This window comes from Bos taurus, chromosome 17 (genome assembly GCF_002263795.3).
Source record: "Bos taurus isolate L1 Dominette 01449 registration number 42190680 breed Hereford chromosome 17, ARS-UCD2.0, whole genome shotgun sequence".
NCBI lineage: Eukaryota > Metazoa > Chordata > Mammalia > Artiodactyla > Bovidae > Bos > Bos taurus.
In genome coordinates this window covers 56,713,914-56,730,861 of record NC_037344.1, presented here as the reverse complement: position 1 = coordinate 56,730,861, position 16,948 = coordinate 56,713,914, and the positions used below count along the sequence as shown (strand labels likewise).

Below are 16,948 nucleotides of genomic sequence, written 5' to 3'. Positions count from 1 at the left end.
GAGAAACGCTGGGCTGGAAGAAGCACAAGCTGGAATCAAGACTGCCGGGAGAAATATCAATAACCTCAGATATGCAGATGACACCACCCTTATGGCAGAAAGTGAAGAGGAACTCAAAAGCCTCTTGATGAAAGTGAAAGTGGAGAGTGAAAAAGTTGGCTTAAAGCTCAACATTCAGAAAATGAAGATCATGGCATCCGGTCCCACCACTTCATGGGAAATAGATGGGGAAACAGTGGAAACAGTGTCAGACTTTATTTTTCTGGGCTCCAAAATCACTACACATGGTGACTGCAGCCATGAAATTAAAAGACGCTTGCTCCTTGGAAGGAAAGTTATGACCAACCTAGATAGCATATTGAAAAGCAGAGACATTACTTTGCCAACAAAGGTTCGTCTAGTCAAGGGTATAGTTTTTCCTGTGGTCATGTATGGATGTGAGAGTTGGATTGTGAAGAAGGCTGAGCACCGAAGAGTTGATGCTTTTGAACTGTGGTGTTGGAGAAGACTCTTGAGAGTCCCTTGGACTGCAAGGAGATCCAACCAGTCCATTCTGAAGGAGATCAGCCCTGAAATTTCTTTGGAAGGAATGATGCTGAAGCTGAAACTCCAGTACTTTGGCCACCTCATGCGAAGAGTTGACTCATTGGGAAAGACTCTAATGCTGGGAGGGATTGGGGGCAGGAGGAGAAGGGGATGACAGAGGATGAGATGGCTGGATGGCATCACTGACTCGATGGACGTGAGTCTGGGTGAACTCTGGGAGTTGGTGATGGACAGGGAGGCCTGGCGTGCTGCGATTCATGGGGTCGCAAAGAGTTGGACATGACTGAGTGACTGATCTGATCTGATATCTCCTTTTAGTAATTACTCTGAAAATTAAGACATATCTCCTTTGTTTATTTGAGTCTCATATAAATAAGTATTTTTACAATTTCTCAGACATTCTCGGGCCTATTAAACTGTAATTTATCTTTCTTTAGCCTTTTGTTTTTAATGTTGATTCATTTAAACCTACGTATATTTAAAACCCCATAGAAAATTATTGTTATTGTTTTCAGTATTCATTTAGATTTACTCACTACTTTTCCTGTGACTCTTCAATCTTCTCTGCATTTCTGTCTGGGATTATTTTCCTTTTGCCTAAATCGTCCCCTTTAGTATTTAATTTAGTTGGATCTCCTGAGTTTTATTTTGTTTAAAAATACCTTTGTTTTACTTTTTATTAGCTACATTGTGTGGTATGCAGGATCTTAATTCCCAGACCAGGGCTAGATCCTGTGCCCCCTGCATTGGGAGTGCAGAGTCTTAACCATTAGACTTCCAGGAAAGTCCTCTTTATTTCATTTTTGTATTTGAAGAATATTTTCAGTATTATAGAGTTCTAACTTGGACATAAGTTCCTATTTTTTTTGTTTCCATCATCTCTGTTGAAAAGTCAATTCTCATTCTATTGCTTTCTTGCAGTTAATGTTTTTTCTTTTTTTCTGATGGTTTTGAAATAATTTTTGTTCCTTTTTAAATTAAAAAATATTACTGCAAACATGTTGTTTATGGTAAAATAAAAGACAATCTCTTAAAACCTTTACTATTTCATTTGTTCTCAGATGAGGAAAAATTTTTATATTTTTATTGTACTGTGATATGCTTAGCTGTGATTTTCTTTGTATTTTTCCTGTTTGGGGTTCTCAGAAGTCCCTGAAACTCTGTCTTAATCTTTTTACTTATTCTGGAAAATATTTCTCCAAATATTGCTTCTTTTGCATTCTCTATTCTTTAATTCTGGGACTCCAATTTATTACATATGTTAGAGCTTTTTTTTTTTTTTTTTTTTTACTATGTCTCTTATGTTTTTTTAGCTTCTTTTCTGGTTTCCCATTTCATTTATTCTCTGGATTTGATCTGGTTATTTCCTTCTGACTTACATCCTGTTGTACCAATATTTTTTTAAAAGCTGTATCTGATCTAATGTTAAACATTTTATTAAATTCTTAATTTCAGTTTTTATATATTCCGAATTTTTATATATTCAAAATTTTATTTATTCCTAGAATTTTGACTTGGTTTTGATTTTATAGATTTAAGTTCTCTGGTGAGATTATTTTGCCATCTGTTTCCTTGACTATGTTCAGCATAATTATTTTAGGTAACTAATATCAGGATTGTGTGTGTGTGTTAGTTGTTCAGTCATGTCTGAATCTTTGCGACCACATGGACTATAGCCTGCCAGGCTCCTCTGTCCATGAAGTTCTTCAGGCAAGGATACTGGAGTGGGTAGCCATTCTCTTCTCTAGGGGATATTCCTGACCTAGGGATTTAACCTGGGTCTCCTGCATTGTATGTAGATTATTTACCATCTGAGCCATCAGAGAAGCCCCAATATGTGGATTATGTCTGAGGTTTTTTTTTGTTTTTTCTTTTGGCATTCCCACCCTCTCCCCGCTCTGTAGACAGAGCAGCCTGGTGAGCTACAGTCCATGGGTTTGCAAAAATTCAGTGACTGAGTGACTGAGAATGTACCCATGCACACATGCATAATACTCACCATGGGAGGGGAAGGCTGGGAAAAGAACCAGGCCTTGGGTTGAATGCTTTAGGGGCTTCCTCCAAGGCTAGCCTGATGGTAACCCTCATCATGTTCAGCATGGTAGGCTGGTGACAAGTGGGGATTCCAGCATCAAAGGGACAAAGCTATAGATTCTAGGTGTATGCTGCTGCTACTAAGTCACTTCAGTCACGTCTGACTCTTTGTGACCCTATGGATTGTAACCAGCCAGGCTCTTCTCTCCATGTAATTCTCCAGGCAAGAATACTGGAGTGGGTTGCCATTCCCTTCTCGAGGGGATCTTCCTGAACCAATGGATTGAACCTGGGTCTCCTGCATTGTGGGCAGATTCTTTAACATCTGAGCCATCAGGTCCATACTGTCTGAGTCATCAGGTCTAGGTGTTTGGTTTTAAGCAAGCCTTGCTTCCCTCATCTTTTAAGGAGGTTGATGAAACCTCCCTTTGAGGTCAGGAGGGCCAGATGTTATGATTCATGGAGACTGTTTTCGAAGTTCAGTCAGTTGTGTCACTCAGTCGTATCCGACTCTTTGCAACCCCATGGACTGTAGCACGCCAGGCTTCCTTGTCCGTCACCAACTCCTGGAGCTTGCTCAAACTCATGTCCATCGAGTCGGTGATGCCATCCAACCATCTCATCCTTTGTCATCCCTTCTCCTCCTGCCTTGAGTCTTTCTCAGCATCAGAGATGGTACAAATGACCCCAGAGGGTAGGAACAGCCACACATCAAGGCAATCTATTTTCTCTTGGGCTAGGTTTTTAGTATGCCTGGTATATTTTGGCAGACTACCAGATGTTGTGTAAAAAATCATAGAGGTTCTAGATATTGTAGAGGCTCTGTCCTTTGGCAGGAAGCTACTGTAGGAATGGATTGCCTCTATCGACTCAGGGACTAAATTGATGAAGGGTTGGATTATGATCTTTGTAATGCTCAGTCTGCCTCTAATTCTGTCCCCATTCCTCTGGACCCAGAGCTTCCAGATGGGAACCAGAACTCTTTACTAGGGTATTTCCTGATTGGTGACCTTCACCTCCAATTTCATATTGAAATATTAGGAGAATGCTAAAAACTCAACTTAGCTTTTCAACTGCTCTTTGGATTCTAAAAAAGGAAAAATTGGTGCCATGGTTTTGGATCACTTCTCATTAAGTCCTTTTTTGGGGGGACAAATTTTGAACTCTTACCTCTTACAGGTTTTGACATCCCCGAATGCTCATTTTTGTGTTCCTCCCTCATGAGGCCTCCTAACTCTGTGATGCCTCACCTGCTTTTTAGCAACTACCTTCTGCTCTGCTTCTGATGCTTAATAGTCATTGGCGCCCCAATGGAAAAAGTGATGTCAGGCTTAAACTCACTGAACTTCCCTCCTTTCCAGGACTTTTGTACCTCCAGTCCTGGCTGCTCCTTGATGCTTTCAAATAGATTTTTTTTTTTTAAATTTATTTATTTGGCTCCACCAGGTCTTAGTTGTGGCACACAAGATATTTGTTGCCACATGTGGGATCTTTAATGGCGGCATGTGGGATCTAGTTTCCTGACCAGGGATGGAACCCAGCACCCCTGCATTTACAGCATGGAGTCTTAACCACTGAACTATCAGGAAAGTCCCTCAAATAGAATTTTTGAATGTTTGTGTTTTATCCAGCTTTTCTAGTAATACTTATTGGGAATGTTGTCTGCCTCAGTTACTCCACGGCTGCACTTGAAAGTTCCGTGACTTTTTTTTTTTCTTCTGAACACCTTCTCTTATACAACCTTTGTGTTTTATTTATGCTTCTGGTCCTTCGCGGTTTCTACTTTCTGCATATTGCCTACCAGGGCTGCTGGTCTTGCAGCAGGGCTATGTGTTCAGTGTAATTGGTGTCTCCTGTGGTTGTGTGATGTGGAGGCCCTGACATTCACCCTGTGAGGCTCGGCATGATCTGGCTTTGTGCTTATTCCCTCAGCGACACTTTCCAGCCTCTCAGCATTGGCAAATATGCTTAGAACCCAGAATGGGCAAGGGAGATCTTCTGGGAGGCCTTTCTCAACACTTCAGCTGAGTCCTCTTAGAAAATTCTCATTAGCATGTTATATTATTTCATCCCAGTGCTTCTCACAAGTGTACTTTCCCACTGATTTGTGGAACTGACTGAGTAATTTTTCTATTCTTCTCCAGAATGTGGTCTGAAATGTGAAAACAATGACCTTGTTGGTCATGTTTACCACTGTATTCCTTGTATCCACCACAGTGCCTAGCCCACATTTAACAAATCAGTTTGAGCCTTATAATGATGGGTGATGAAAAGGAGGGGATAAAAACCAACATTCATTAAAAATTTATCATTTTATTTAACCTTATCATCTTATTTTAAGGTTCACCTTAACTCTTTGAGGCAGATGGCACTTCCATTTTGCATAGCGTAAACTATGGCTTAGAGAAGTTATGTTATTTCCCCAAAGTCACGCGGTTGATAAGTGCCCAATCTAGAATTCAGTCCTAGTCCTACCTGATTCAGAAGGGACCCCAGCATTATGAATTGTTAAATACTTCTCATTTTTCCAAGCTTTTTGTATTTTCTTCCTTTTTTATTGACTTTTTAATCTTTATCTGAAACTGCTAGAATTTTGGATACTCCTAAAAAAACTCCAAAAAAAAAAAAAAAAAGAAAGAAAAAAACATATAGAGGAGAGGTTGAAAATTTCTTTCTGTTACTTCAAAAACAAAATGAGATGCCTTTTATATTTGGATGGAAAGGTTATGGAGGTCAATCTAGATTGTTGTGTGAACTCGTTAATCCCCAAGTGGTTCAGTTGAGGATGAGCATTAAGTTCTTTAATGACTACTGGTTAAGTTCAATTAAAAAGAGGTACTTTCAGTCATAGCAGTGACTATTTAGTGAGCAGCTACTATGTGCCATGCACTACGCTGGTCACTTTACATAATTTCTCTTCAGTGATTGAAATGCTTTTGGAAAATAGGCATTATTATTCCTATTGTGCAGGTTTGAAAATTGAGACTCACCAAATTAAACTGTTTTAGGAAGCTTCAGAGTCAGAATTTGAACTCCTTTATGGACTTCCATAAAGATTGCTTATTTCAGTATATAGCACTCAAGCCATCAAGTCTGGAACACAGAAGGAGCTTAGTAAACGTCGTTTGCTTTTTTCAGGTCAGTGATGATACAGCGAGCTTCCCAGGAAACAACCACGAAGTCTTACAATGCAGCTTCTTTATGTCTTGCCAAGGAATGTGAATAGCATCTCCAAATGACCCTTTGGAAAACCTTGAAGGTTCTGAGTGACAGCAGTTTCCGAGTGGCAAATAAGGATCATGCCAGTCTCAACTGCAGGCTGTACTCTGCTGTTTTCTCCAAATATTTTCTGGTTGCAAATGTCATTGATCCTACAGTTGATTTCCCGAGATACATTAGTTCCAAGCTGGTGCAATATGAAAGTCTCCTCCTAAGGAAATTGGCCTTGTGAGTGGCTGTCTCCTGGGAAGATCACGCTGTACTCATTGCTTTACTAATATGATGAAGAGGCCGCAAATACAATTAGCGGGCCTGGTTGGTGATTTTCCAATAATGATATTTGGGGTGTATTATTGGTTTAGCTGTAATTGAGCTTAGGATGATCTGAAAACGTCTAAACCAGAGTGAAAGTCATCCGCAGCTTGGCTCCAGTGTAGATGCTCATGAGTGAGGTGGACTGATTACTCTTGGATGTGCTGAGCCTGGGGGCATGGGCTCCTGGATGGATGTGGCTTCTCTCAAATTTTGCTTCTTTTCACACCTTCACAAGTAAGGTGACAACTTTTTCATAATCTACCCTCTCCCGAATCCCATCCCATTTCTTATCATTTGGAGTTTACTATATATTTTGTAGCTCTCTTATTTCTCATACAAGTTTGTTCAGTGTATGTTAAAGTCATCTTTGATAGGATTGTTAATGCTAGCTGTGAGAAGAGGCAAGACCTGAAATCTCAGTGATCGAATATCACAAAGGTTTGTTTTTTGCTCACATAAAGCCTCAGGTGGGTTGGCAAAGGCTGTCCTCCACCTGGTGATTCAGGGATCCAGGTTCCTTCCATCCTGTGGCATCATCACCTCTGTACGTATCTGTTGGGAGACAGTTCTCCCTGGATTTCTTGGGTTCTTGTATGGTCTGGACCTTCCCAAGGAAAGGGTGCTGAGAGGCTGTTCAAGGCTGTTGAATAGCAAACTGAAGATACAGAACCTTTCTCTTCCTGGAGACATTCCAAGAGGAGAAATTTCCCTTCTTCCCTGGTGGTCAAGTGGTTAAGATTCTGTGCTTCCACTGCAGGGGACATGGATCAAATCCCTGGTTGGGGAACTAAGATCCCATAAGTTGTTCAGTATGAGCAAAACAAAACAAAACAAAACACATAAACACATGAAAGTTTGCTTTTCTTCCTGGAGGATATTTGGTTACCTTCTAGGCAGGAAACATAGAGACAAGCTCCATGTCCCAGAGACATTTACTTACTTTCCAGAGTAAGAAGTAATCTTTCTCCACAGGGGTGAATAGGCAGGTAACCAGCAGCTTGATAGAAATTCAGCATCTCCCACGTTCAGGGTTCTTCTCCAGTGCTATAAGCCAAGTAGAGGAGGCCAGACTCTTCTCACTACATTCTGCTACCTAGTGTTGTAAACATACCTTCTTTTCTTCTCCCACCCAAACCTCTTTCATTAGGGGCTGTAATGGGTCCCAAGGAAATAAATTCTAGATTGCAACAGAGAATTACAGTGCAATTTATGGGTAAAGAAGGGGCCAGTTACAGGTCAGCTAATGGTGAGGGGATGCATTTGAAAGTCTCCTCAAGGCCTTATTAAAATTAATACTCTACTACTATATGATTATCAATGTAATTTTCCAACACTGAGGGCACTGCTGCTGCTGCTGCTGCTAAGTCGCCTCAGTCATGTCCGACTCTGTGCGACCCCATAGACGGCAGTCCACCAGGCTCCCCCGTCCCTGGGATTCTCCAGGCAAGAACACTGGAGTGGTTTGCCATTTCCTTCTCCAATGCAGGAAAGTGAAGAGTGAAAGGGAAGTCGCTCAGTCCTGTCCGACTCTTAGCGACCCCATGGACTGCAACCTACCAGGCTCCTCCGTCCATGGGATTTTCCAGGCAAGGGTACTGGAGTGGGGTGCCATTGCCTTCTCTGGAGGGCACTGGTAGTTTGCAAATATAACACTATGGCAAATTCATTATTTAAAGGCTGAGTATGTTAAATCATAAAATGCAAAAGATTTCTTAGTAAGCCCATTCAAATCCACAAATGTTTTTGAGTGCTTGGACACTTGGGATACATTGCACCTGAACAAGATACTATTACTCTGTCTCAGAAACCTGTGGTTTAGTGAAGAATTACTTGCCTTAACCACTATGCAGTCAAATTTATTACATTAAGCTCAAAGGAATACGCATCTGTTCTTAAATCTACTCTGTCCCCTGTATTATGGGGCTTCCCTGGAGGCTCAGTGGTAAAGGATTTGCCTGCCAACACAGGAGACACAGAAGACACAGGTTCAATCCTTGGGTCAGGAAAATCCCCTGGTGGGAGAAGTAGCAGCCCACTCTAGTATTCTTGCCTGGAAAATCCCACGGACAGAGGAGACTGGTGGGCTGCAGTCCACGGGGTCTCACAGAGTTGGACACGACTGAGCGACTGAGCACACATGGACCCCTTTATTATGTGCTCGTGATTCCTACCCAGTGTTTTCTGTAAATATTCTTTCCACTTTCCAGTCCTGTCTCTTGATCCTTTTCTATTTCTTTAGGATCTACAAGTTGCCTAATAATTAAGTAGGGACTATGCTGGGCAAGACTTCTTTGGTTGGGGGTGATAGAAACCAACTCAAGCTGGCTCAGGTCACAAAAGGGGATGTTTAGTGAATCATATGAATGAACTGTCAATGTAAGCTTCAGGCTCAGCTGGATCCAGGGACTCAGATGATGACATCAGGACTGTCTCTTTCCAACTCTGTTTTCTTCTATACTGACCTTTTCCATATGGTAACCCCAGCAGTTCCATTATATATATATATATATTTGTTTATTTATTTGGCAACACACAATCTTGGAAATGAAGAAATTCCCTGTACTTAAGTTTTTAAAAAATGTCTTCGATCGAATCAATCACTCTGATCAAGGAGAGGGAAATATTTTGGCCAGATATGGGTCACAAGTTGTTTTGGGTTGAGTTTTATCTCCCCCAGATTCATGTGTTGAAGTCCTAACCACACCCCCTCCCCCAGTATCTCTTAAACGTGACTATATTTTGGAGGTAGGCTCTTTAAAGAGGTAATTGTGATAAAATGAGAGCATATGGGTAAGCCTCAATCCAGTATGACTGTTATCCTCATAAGAAGAGGAAATTAGGACTGAGACACACAGAGGGAGACCATGTGAAGACAGGGAGAAGATGGCATCTGCAAGCTAAGAAGAGAGAGACAGACCTCAGAAGACATTAATCCTGCCAACACCTTGATCTCAGACCTCTAGCCTCCAGAACTTGGAGAAAATTTTTGTTGTTTAAGCCACCCAGTCTGTGACATCCTAGTAAACTAATATTAATACATAGTTTCAGCCCTGAAATTGAGGCAAATTTATTTAGTCCCTCTTGAACCTCCCTATTAGTAGACAGGGTGGTTACTCAAAGGAAACCCAAGAGGCTATTACTACAAGGAATAATAATTGCCTAGTAGGGGAACAAATCCAGATTGTCCATCATCTGTGTCAGATTATTAATAATTATCAGATATTCATTATGTGTTAGGGCTTGAGAACACCTTATACTTAATATAAAAACCTCATTGCTGCTGCTGCTAAGTCGCTTCAGTCGTGTCCGACTCTGTGCGACCCCATAGACAGAAGCCCACCAGGCTCCCCCATCCCTGGGATTCTCCAGGCAAGAACACTGGAGTGGGTTGCCATTTCCTTCTCCAATGCAGGAAAGTGAAGAGTGAAAGGGAAGTCGCTCAGTCGTTTCCGACTCTTAGCGACCCCATGGACTGCAGCCTACCAGGCTCCTCCGTCCATGGGATTTTCCAGGCAAGAGTACTGGAGTGGGGTGCCATTGCCTTCTCCAAAAACCTCATTAGGTGGGTACTATTATTTCCCTCACTTAACAAATGAGAAAACTGAGGCACAGCAAGTTATATGACTTATCCAAGGTCACTCAGTGAGCAAGCAGCAGAGCCAGGATTTACATCCATACCTGTTTGGCTATAAAAACCACAGACTTTTACCACTATTCTCTTTTGAAAACCAATGATACTGTTAGCTTCTGATGCTCTTGCTTTTTGTCTTCCCAAGAATGAAAATACTCTGACTTGAGGCATGGGAAGGATGTATGTTAATATGTTAATTAAGGAAAATGCACTGTTTGCAGAATTCAGAAGTCTTTTTTTCACAACTGTTTCCTATCTGGGCAAGCCTTTGATTGATTCAAGTTAATTAGCTTTGCAGAACATGAAGTAATTGCTGTTGTTCCTCAAAATTGAGGCTAGGAAGATACCCAGTGACCTGTAACCACCTCAGCCCTGACCCCTAAGTCTGAGGATCAGAACTCCAAAGGCTCAGCAAAGAGACAAGATGGAGAAATTCATCATTTCAGCTGCCGCTTTCCCTCTTGTGTGTTTACTCTGTTTTCTGTCCCATGATTAACAACACAAGCCTCATGCCTGTCTGAATTGGTGGACTAACATCTACAGTTGTGTAAGGAATCTGTCCTGAATTTTATAAATAGGATTTCCAGTTTGAACTATGTAGGCTGATATTTGAGCATTTCACTTAGGAAACAAATTTAGAAAACATCAGACCCATTCATGGTCATTGTGTTTTTTTCCAAGTGGTTCTGATATTTCTGTTGAAACCATCCAGTGATCCTATATATATATATATATATATATATATATCCTAATAGTCTTTTGCAAGATTTATTGGTTGCAAGAAAGGGCAATCCATACAAATTAGTTCACAAACAAAATTCAAGGGGTCTTTGTTGTTGAGTGTTTATCATCTGAGTCCTGGAGATGATGGAGTTCTTTAGAGATATAATAGTTGTCCTTCAAATCTTACAGTAATTATATAACATTAATTGTTAAAATCTTAATGATTAACACTAGCATGAATCCTTTTCTACAACACCATCTACCTTGTGGCTCAGTCTCTCTGAAGCATCCCCTGAATTTTGAGTGCCCATCACAAGTCCTGGGAAGGGTTGCTGTTTCTTATAACCAGTGAGTCCTGTCAAAGAGAATCAGCCTCTCACTGACGGTCTGACCCTGGTACCTACACAGTGTAAACCAGCTGCAAATGCTTGATTGAAAATCTTGCCCAAAGTGCAGGATTCCATGAGGTTGATGCCACGTGCTTAAAGAACAGGAAAACCACAGACAGCCCTTGGGAGTCCAGTGGTCTTAGGACAATCAATACTGATGCTCAGCTGGAACCCACAGATTCAGCCACGATGGCTGTTGCAGTGACTGGGCTGGTCATTCGATACTGACATACTAGTTATTCAGTGTTTTTATTATCCCCTCCCCCCAAAGAGTTAACAGTTGAAGGAAAAAAAAAATGACAAGGAAAGTGACACGGTGAACACTTCAAAAGAGAAAGATTTAAATATCAAAAGATTCCAGAAGGCCTTGGGAAAAATTGGTGAAGCCCTTGAATATTTTTTTAAATGACCTTTTTGCTATCATCCTATGAAAGCCAAAGCTGAAATGAAGGATTTTGTCAGAAAAATTACACCAAACCCCCCCCCGCCCGACTACTTAATTTACTTTTCACTCTTCATAAGAATTCATGTGTCATTGAAGTGGTAACCTAAATTGTGTTAGGTTGATAAGCTTTAGTTTCATTTTTCAAGATAAAATTCCAGCTCAAATATCCCCCACATTTTTTTTTTTTTTTTTTTGGCCACTCTGTGTGGCATATGGGATCTTAGTTCCCTGACCAGGGCTCAAACCTGTGGTCCTTGCATTTGGAGTTCAGAGTTTTAACCACTGCACAATTTGCTATGAAAATTTGGGTATAGTATCAAGTCACCATAGACATCTTCTACCAAGATTGGTTTTTACCTCAAGGGTAACCAAAAAACCAGGGAGGAAAGTCCCTCCTGCCTTTCCTCATGGAGCTGATCGATCTTTCTCTTCCACTTCTGGCCATGACCACTCCATTCTCTGCCTCTCTCTGCACATCTGTGCTTCTGCTCACCCACAGGGTACCTGTCAAGGCATCCATGCTTTATATCATATATCTATCTCCCCTTCCTATTACATGCCCTTGGCCATAAGGATTGGTTAAAAGATGAGCATTTTGCTCAATGTGGACCCATATCAGTCAGAAGAAAGAGTTTTGTTTAAAGAGTTAGGGAACGGGCTTCCCCAGGGGCTCAGTAGTGAAGAATCTGCCTGCCAGTGCAGGAGACACGGGTTCGATCTCTGATCTGGGAGGATCCCACATGCCGCGGGGCAACTAAACCCCTGCACCACAACTTCTGAGCCCATGCTCTAGAGCCTGCGAACCACAGCTACTGAGCCCATGTGCCACAACTACTGAAGCCTGCACGCCCTAGAGCCTGTGCCCCACAATAAGAGAGTAGCCCCCTCACCACAACTGGAGAAAAGCCCTCACGGCAACGAAGACCCAGCACATGCAAAAACAATGAATAAATAAAAATAAATAAAATTTAAAAGTAAAGAGTTAGGGGAGGAGAAACTAGGGGGATGTGCACCTGAAGTTGTTGGCAGCCTATCCTGTTGAGAAATGAAGCAACCTGGAGGAGATCAGGACCAAGATGTGGAGAGAAAATAGGTCCTGCTGACAATGTTTGAGTTGCTGGAGCCTGCCATTCCTGAAACTGGCATGACTCCCTCCAACTTCTGGCCACTTTTTCCTCCTTTTGCATTGGCAGGATTGTATAGGGTTTTATGTAACTTTTACCAAAAAAGCTGTAACTGACACAACATGCTTATTTGATTATGATAGTAATAATCCCTCTTAACCATTCCAAGATACTTCCAGCCGTCATTCCATCTGATTCTCTCAGCGACCCCGGGATCAAGACAGGGCAAGAAGGATAATCATCTTGATAAAGATGGCTGCCAGGTTTAGGGGGCTACGGTGATGCTTTCTCAAGCACTTGGAAAACACAGGGAGTGAAGATTGCCTTTCTGAGCGTTAAACCAAGAAGTCAATATATTATAGATCAAAGCAGAGGAGTACAAAGTCACCTCAAAGAGGCAGGATGGCTCCAAGACCTGCAAAACTTGTCTGTCACATGATTGAAGGTATTAACACGTTTAAGGCAAGGTTGCATCCATCATCATCTGCCCAGTGGAGGCCCAGAGGACAGAGTTGCAAATGCCAACCTTGGCAGTGCAGCCACTGCAGCTTGTCCCAGTGGACAGGGGGTCTTGCTCTTTCCAAGGCTGTATTTAGGGAAGTGCTTTCAGTTGCAAGTCATATAAAAGCATACTGATAACTGTGGTCAATTAAAGGTGGCTGGAACTGCTTTGCCATTCCTCCTGTTAAGAAGCAGCGTCTCCTTCCTTTTCTCTTAAATTGAGCTCACCCTCTGATCTACTTCGAAAAACAGAATGGAGTGGAAGTGATGCTCTATAATTTCCGAGTCTAGGCTGCAAAAGATCTGCAACTTCTACTTTTGCACACTTGGAAGATTCCATTTTGTGACCCAGCTGCCTTGTTGTGAGAAACCCAAGTCATACAGAGAAAGGCTGAGCTACCAGCCAGCTGCCAGTCATGTGAGTGAGCTCCTTTGGGCATTCGACTCAGTCGAGCTTCCAGATGATTGCAACTCCAGTCAATACCGTGTGGAGAGAATAACTGTCCTGCTGAGCCCAGTGAACTCACAGAATCATGAGAGATTATAACGGTTGTTTAAAGCTGCTAATTTTGAAGTGATTTGTAGTTGTGCAATGGAAAATTGAAACAACGAAGGCTTAAGCGACAAAGACACTTAATGGTGTTCTCTAATGGGAAGTCCAGATGTAGGAAGTTTCAGGTTTGGTGCATCAGGTCAACAATATTATGAATGATCCATACCCTTTTTTTTCTTCCCGTTCCATAAATCTTAGCACATTGACTTTTCATCTCCCTCATGGTCGAAAGATGGCTCTGGCTATCATATATTTTTAAGCAAAAGGAAAGGGAAGGAGGTAGTACCAGTGAGCTCTTCTCTTGCCTCTGTACTTTTCACCAGAAAGGCAGGTATCTTCCCAGAAGCCCCTAAGATGACTTCTCATTATGTATCACTGGCCAGATATGGCAACCCTTAGTTCTAAGGAAAGTGAGTGTATGTTGATCTAATCTCTATGTTAAACAGCCTTTGGAAAGGGAGTTGGCAATTGCCTCTCAACAATGACCAAAATCTCTGCCACAAGATGGAGGCAGATATTGCTGCCAATTGACTTCTAAGAGTTATGAACACCTGACTGGTTGATAAAGGAGTACAACAGGGCTGTATATTGTCATCCTGCTTATTTAACTTACATGCTGAGTTTGCTGTATTCCCCTGTGCTGTACAAAATATTGTTGTATGTTATTTAGTCACTAAGTTTTGTCTGACTCTTTTATGGCCCCATGAACTGTAGCCCACCAGACTTCTCTGTCCATGGGATTTCCCAGGCAAGAATACTGGAGTGGATTGCCATTTCCTTCTCCAGGGGATCTTCCCAACCCAGGTATTGAGCCCACGTCTCCTGCATTGGCAGGCACATTCTTTACCTCTATGCCACCAGGGAAGCTCTATTATGCAAAGTACATCATGTGAAATGCTAGGTTGGAAGAATCACAAGCTGGAATCAAGATTGCCAGGAGAAATATCAACAACCTCAGATATGCAGATGTTACCACTCTAATGGGAGAAAGTGAAAAGGAACTAAAGGGCCTTTTGATGAGGATGAAACAGGACAGTGAAAAAGCTGACTTGAAATTCATCATTCGAAAAACTAAGATCATGGCATCCAGTCCCATCACTTCATGGCAAATCAAAGGTGAAAAAGTGAAAACAGTGACAGAGTTTATTTTCTTGGGCTCCTAAATCACTGCAGATGATGACTGCAGCCATGAAATTAAGACACTTGCTCCTTGGAAGGCGGGTTATGGCAAACCTAGACAGCATGTTAAAAAAGCAGAGACATCACTTTGCCAACAAAGTACAGTCAAAGCTATGGCTTTTTCAGTAGTTGTGTACAGATGTGAGAGTTGGACCATAAAGAAGGCTGAGTGCTAAAGAATTGATGCTTTCAAATTGTGGTGCTGGAGAAGACTCTTGAGAGTCTCTTGGAAGGAGGTCAAACCAGTCAATCCTAAAGGAAATCAGTCCTGAGTATTCATTGGAGGGACAATGTTGAAGCTGTAGTTCCAATACTTTGGCCACCTGTGCCAACTCATTGGAAAACACCCTGATGCTGCGGAAGATTGAAGATGAAAGGAGAAGGGGGTGGCAGAGGATGAGATGGTTAGACAGCATCACTAAGTCAGTTGACATGAATTTGAGTAAACTCCAGGTGATAGTACAGGAAAGGAGAGCCTGGCATGCTGCAGTCTGTGGGGTTGCAGAGAGTCGGACATGACTTAATGACTGAACAACAGATTATGATCCCATCTGAACTATCTTTTCCATGAAATGCTTGTTCCCAGTCATTTGAGTTAACTGCCACTAAATATTCAGTGGATACATCTGTCTTTCTTTGTCCCAATTTTATTCAGCAAGAAACCAGATTATTATTTATTTCCCCAGACTGGTCTTCTTACCAGGAGAGAAAGCACTGATTGTGTAGACTTTCTGAACCAATTCCTACTGTAGTCATTTCTCTTTGCACATGATCAAGTTGTCATCTGGTTTACACATTGGTGTGTAAATAAGAAATGTGGCTAATGAGATGATACCACACTCAGTGTGCTGAGAAAGCCAGGTTTCCATGTTTGCAATGATCTGAGTGCAATCACTCAACCTTCATTGTGTCACAGAAATCTCCTTTGAAGACGGCTTCCAGTCATTTCTTCTGGTGGGGGCACAACCAGTGACTGAGAGAAGACATCCAGAATTACTACGGAGATGAGACTGAATCGGGGCTGAGTGGCCATTTGTCATGCTCCCGGACCTCCTGAATACACAGAGACCCTAGCAACTTCAGGCTTATGGAGGTATTTGACCTCACAACCCAGATTTTATGATTCTATCCTGATTTAAAACTGTCTTGTTAACCTTAAAATATCAGTGTGTGTAATGGTTCAGAGCACCAGCTTAGGCTTGTCTGGAGGATCGACCACATATTGACTGTGTGACCTTGGGAAAATGTTTTCCTCTCTCTGAGTGTCAGTTTTCTCATCTGTAAAGTGGAACTGATTTTCAGGCCTCTGCCTTGCAAGGCTGCCATGAGAACAACAGTGTGTTGTATGCAAAGTGCTTGGCAGAGTATCAGTCTGGAGCTGGTGCTCACTAGGTGAGAGCTGTTTTTATGTTCACAGACCTTGTGTCCCTACTGGAGGTCAGAAAACCTAGTCACCCACGGCCGTGTTGCTCCATCCTTATAGGCCTGACTAATACATTCTAGTAATAATGCAGTGAGTGTCAGCGGTGCACGAAACACAGTGCTTGCATTGAGGGGGATAAAGAAATGTAAGACATGCTCCCTGAGCTCAGAGAAGTTATAACCTGGTTGGAGAGGCAATATATAAAAACATGAAATGGTTAAGTAACCGTGCCCGACACATCAAGATGATGGAGAAGCCCCAGGTGCAGTGGCAGCTGCTTCCATACCGCTTGTCCTGTCCCGGTGAAGTGGGAATAGCCGTTGTCTTGGAGTCAGACAGACTTTCCTGGACACTCCCCATCCTAGGCTGGGTTAGAGACACCGCCGCTGCCCCCCACTCCCAACCCCGCCCCGCCCTGCCCTTGGGATATCCCCTTTGATGGTACTTACTGTGCTGAAATGTAATTGTTCACTGTCCAGTCTTCTCTGTGAAGCTGGGAACAGAAGAAGTCACTCGTTCATTTTTAATGGGTATCTGCTCTATGCCAAGCAGTGTTCTAGGCAATGAGAACAAGACAACCATTGTGTATATTCTTAAAAACATCAGTTGGGTTATGTGGAAAGATGATAAATAAGTAAATATATAGACATACTGAAAGACAAGGTAGTGGAGGAGTAAGTGGATGTGGAGTAAATCTCTCTCCATGGATGCATCAGGAATATACCTTCAGACACAGAAGATCTTTCAGAACGCCTACTGAGAGTGGGCAAGAGCCCCTGACCACCGGAAAGGAATATACAGATCCATGCAAAACTCCATGGGTCAAGTTTTGACTGAAGATGATAGCATCATGGATTTTCTAACCT

General features: G+C 42.1%; 1 long non-coding RNA gene across 1 annotated transcript in view; it reads left to right on the top strand.

The window, feature by feature from the left end:
- Window positions 1-16,948, top strand: part of LOC132342550 (uncharacterized) — a 40,497-nt gene that overhangs the window by 12,799 nt on the left and 10,750 nt on the right. Inside the window, exon 2 of the long non-coding RNA XR_009490959.1 lies at window positions 15,576-15,752. This is a non-coding gene — a long non-coding RNA (uncharacterized lncRNA). The remainder of the gene's footprint in view (window positions 1-15,575; window positions 15,753-16,948) is intronic.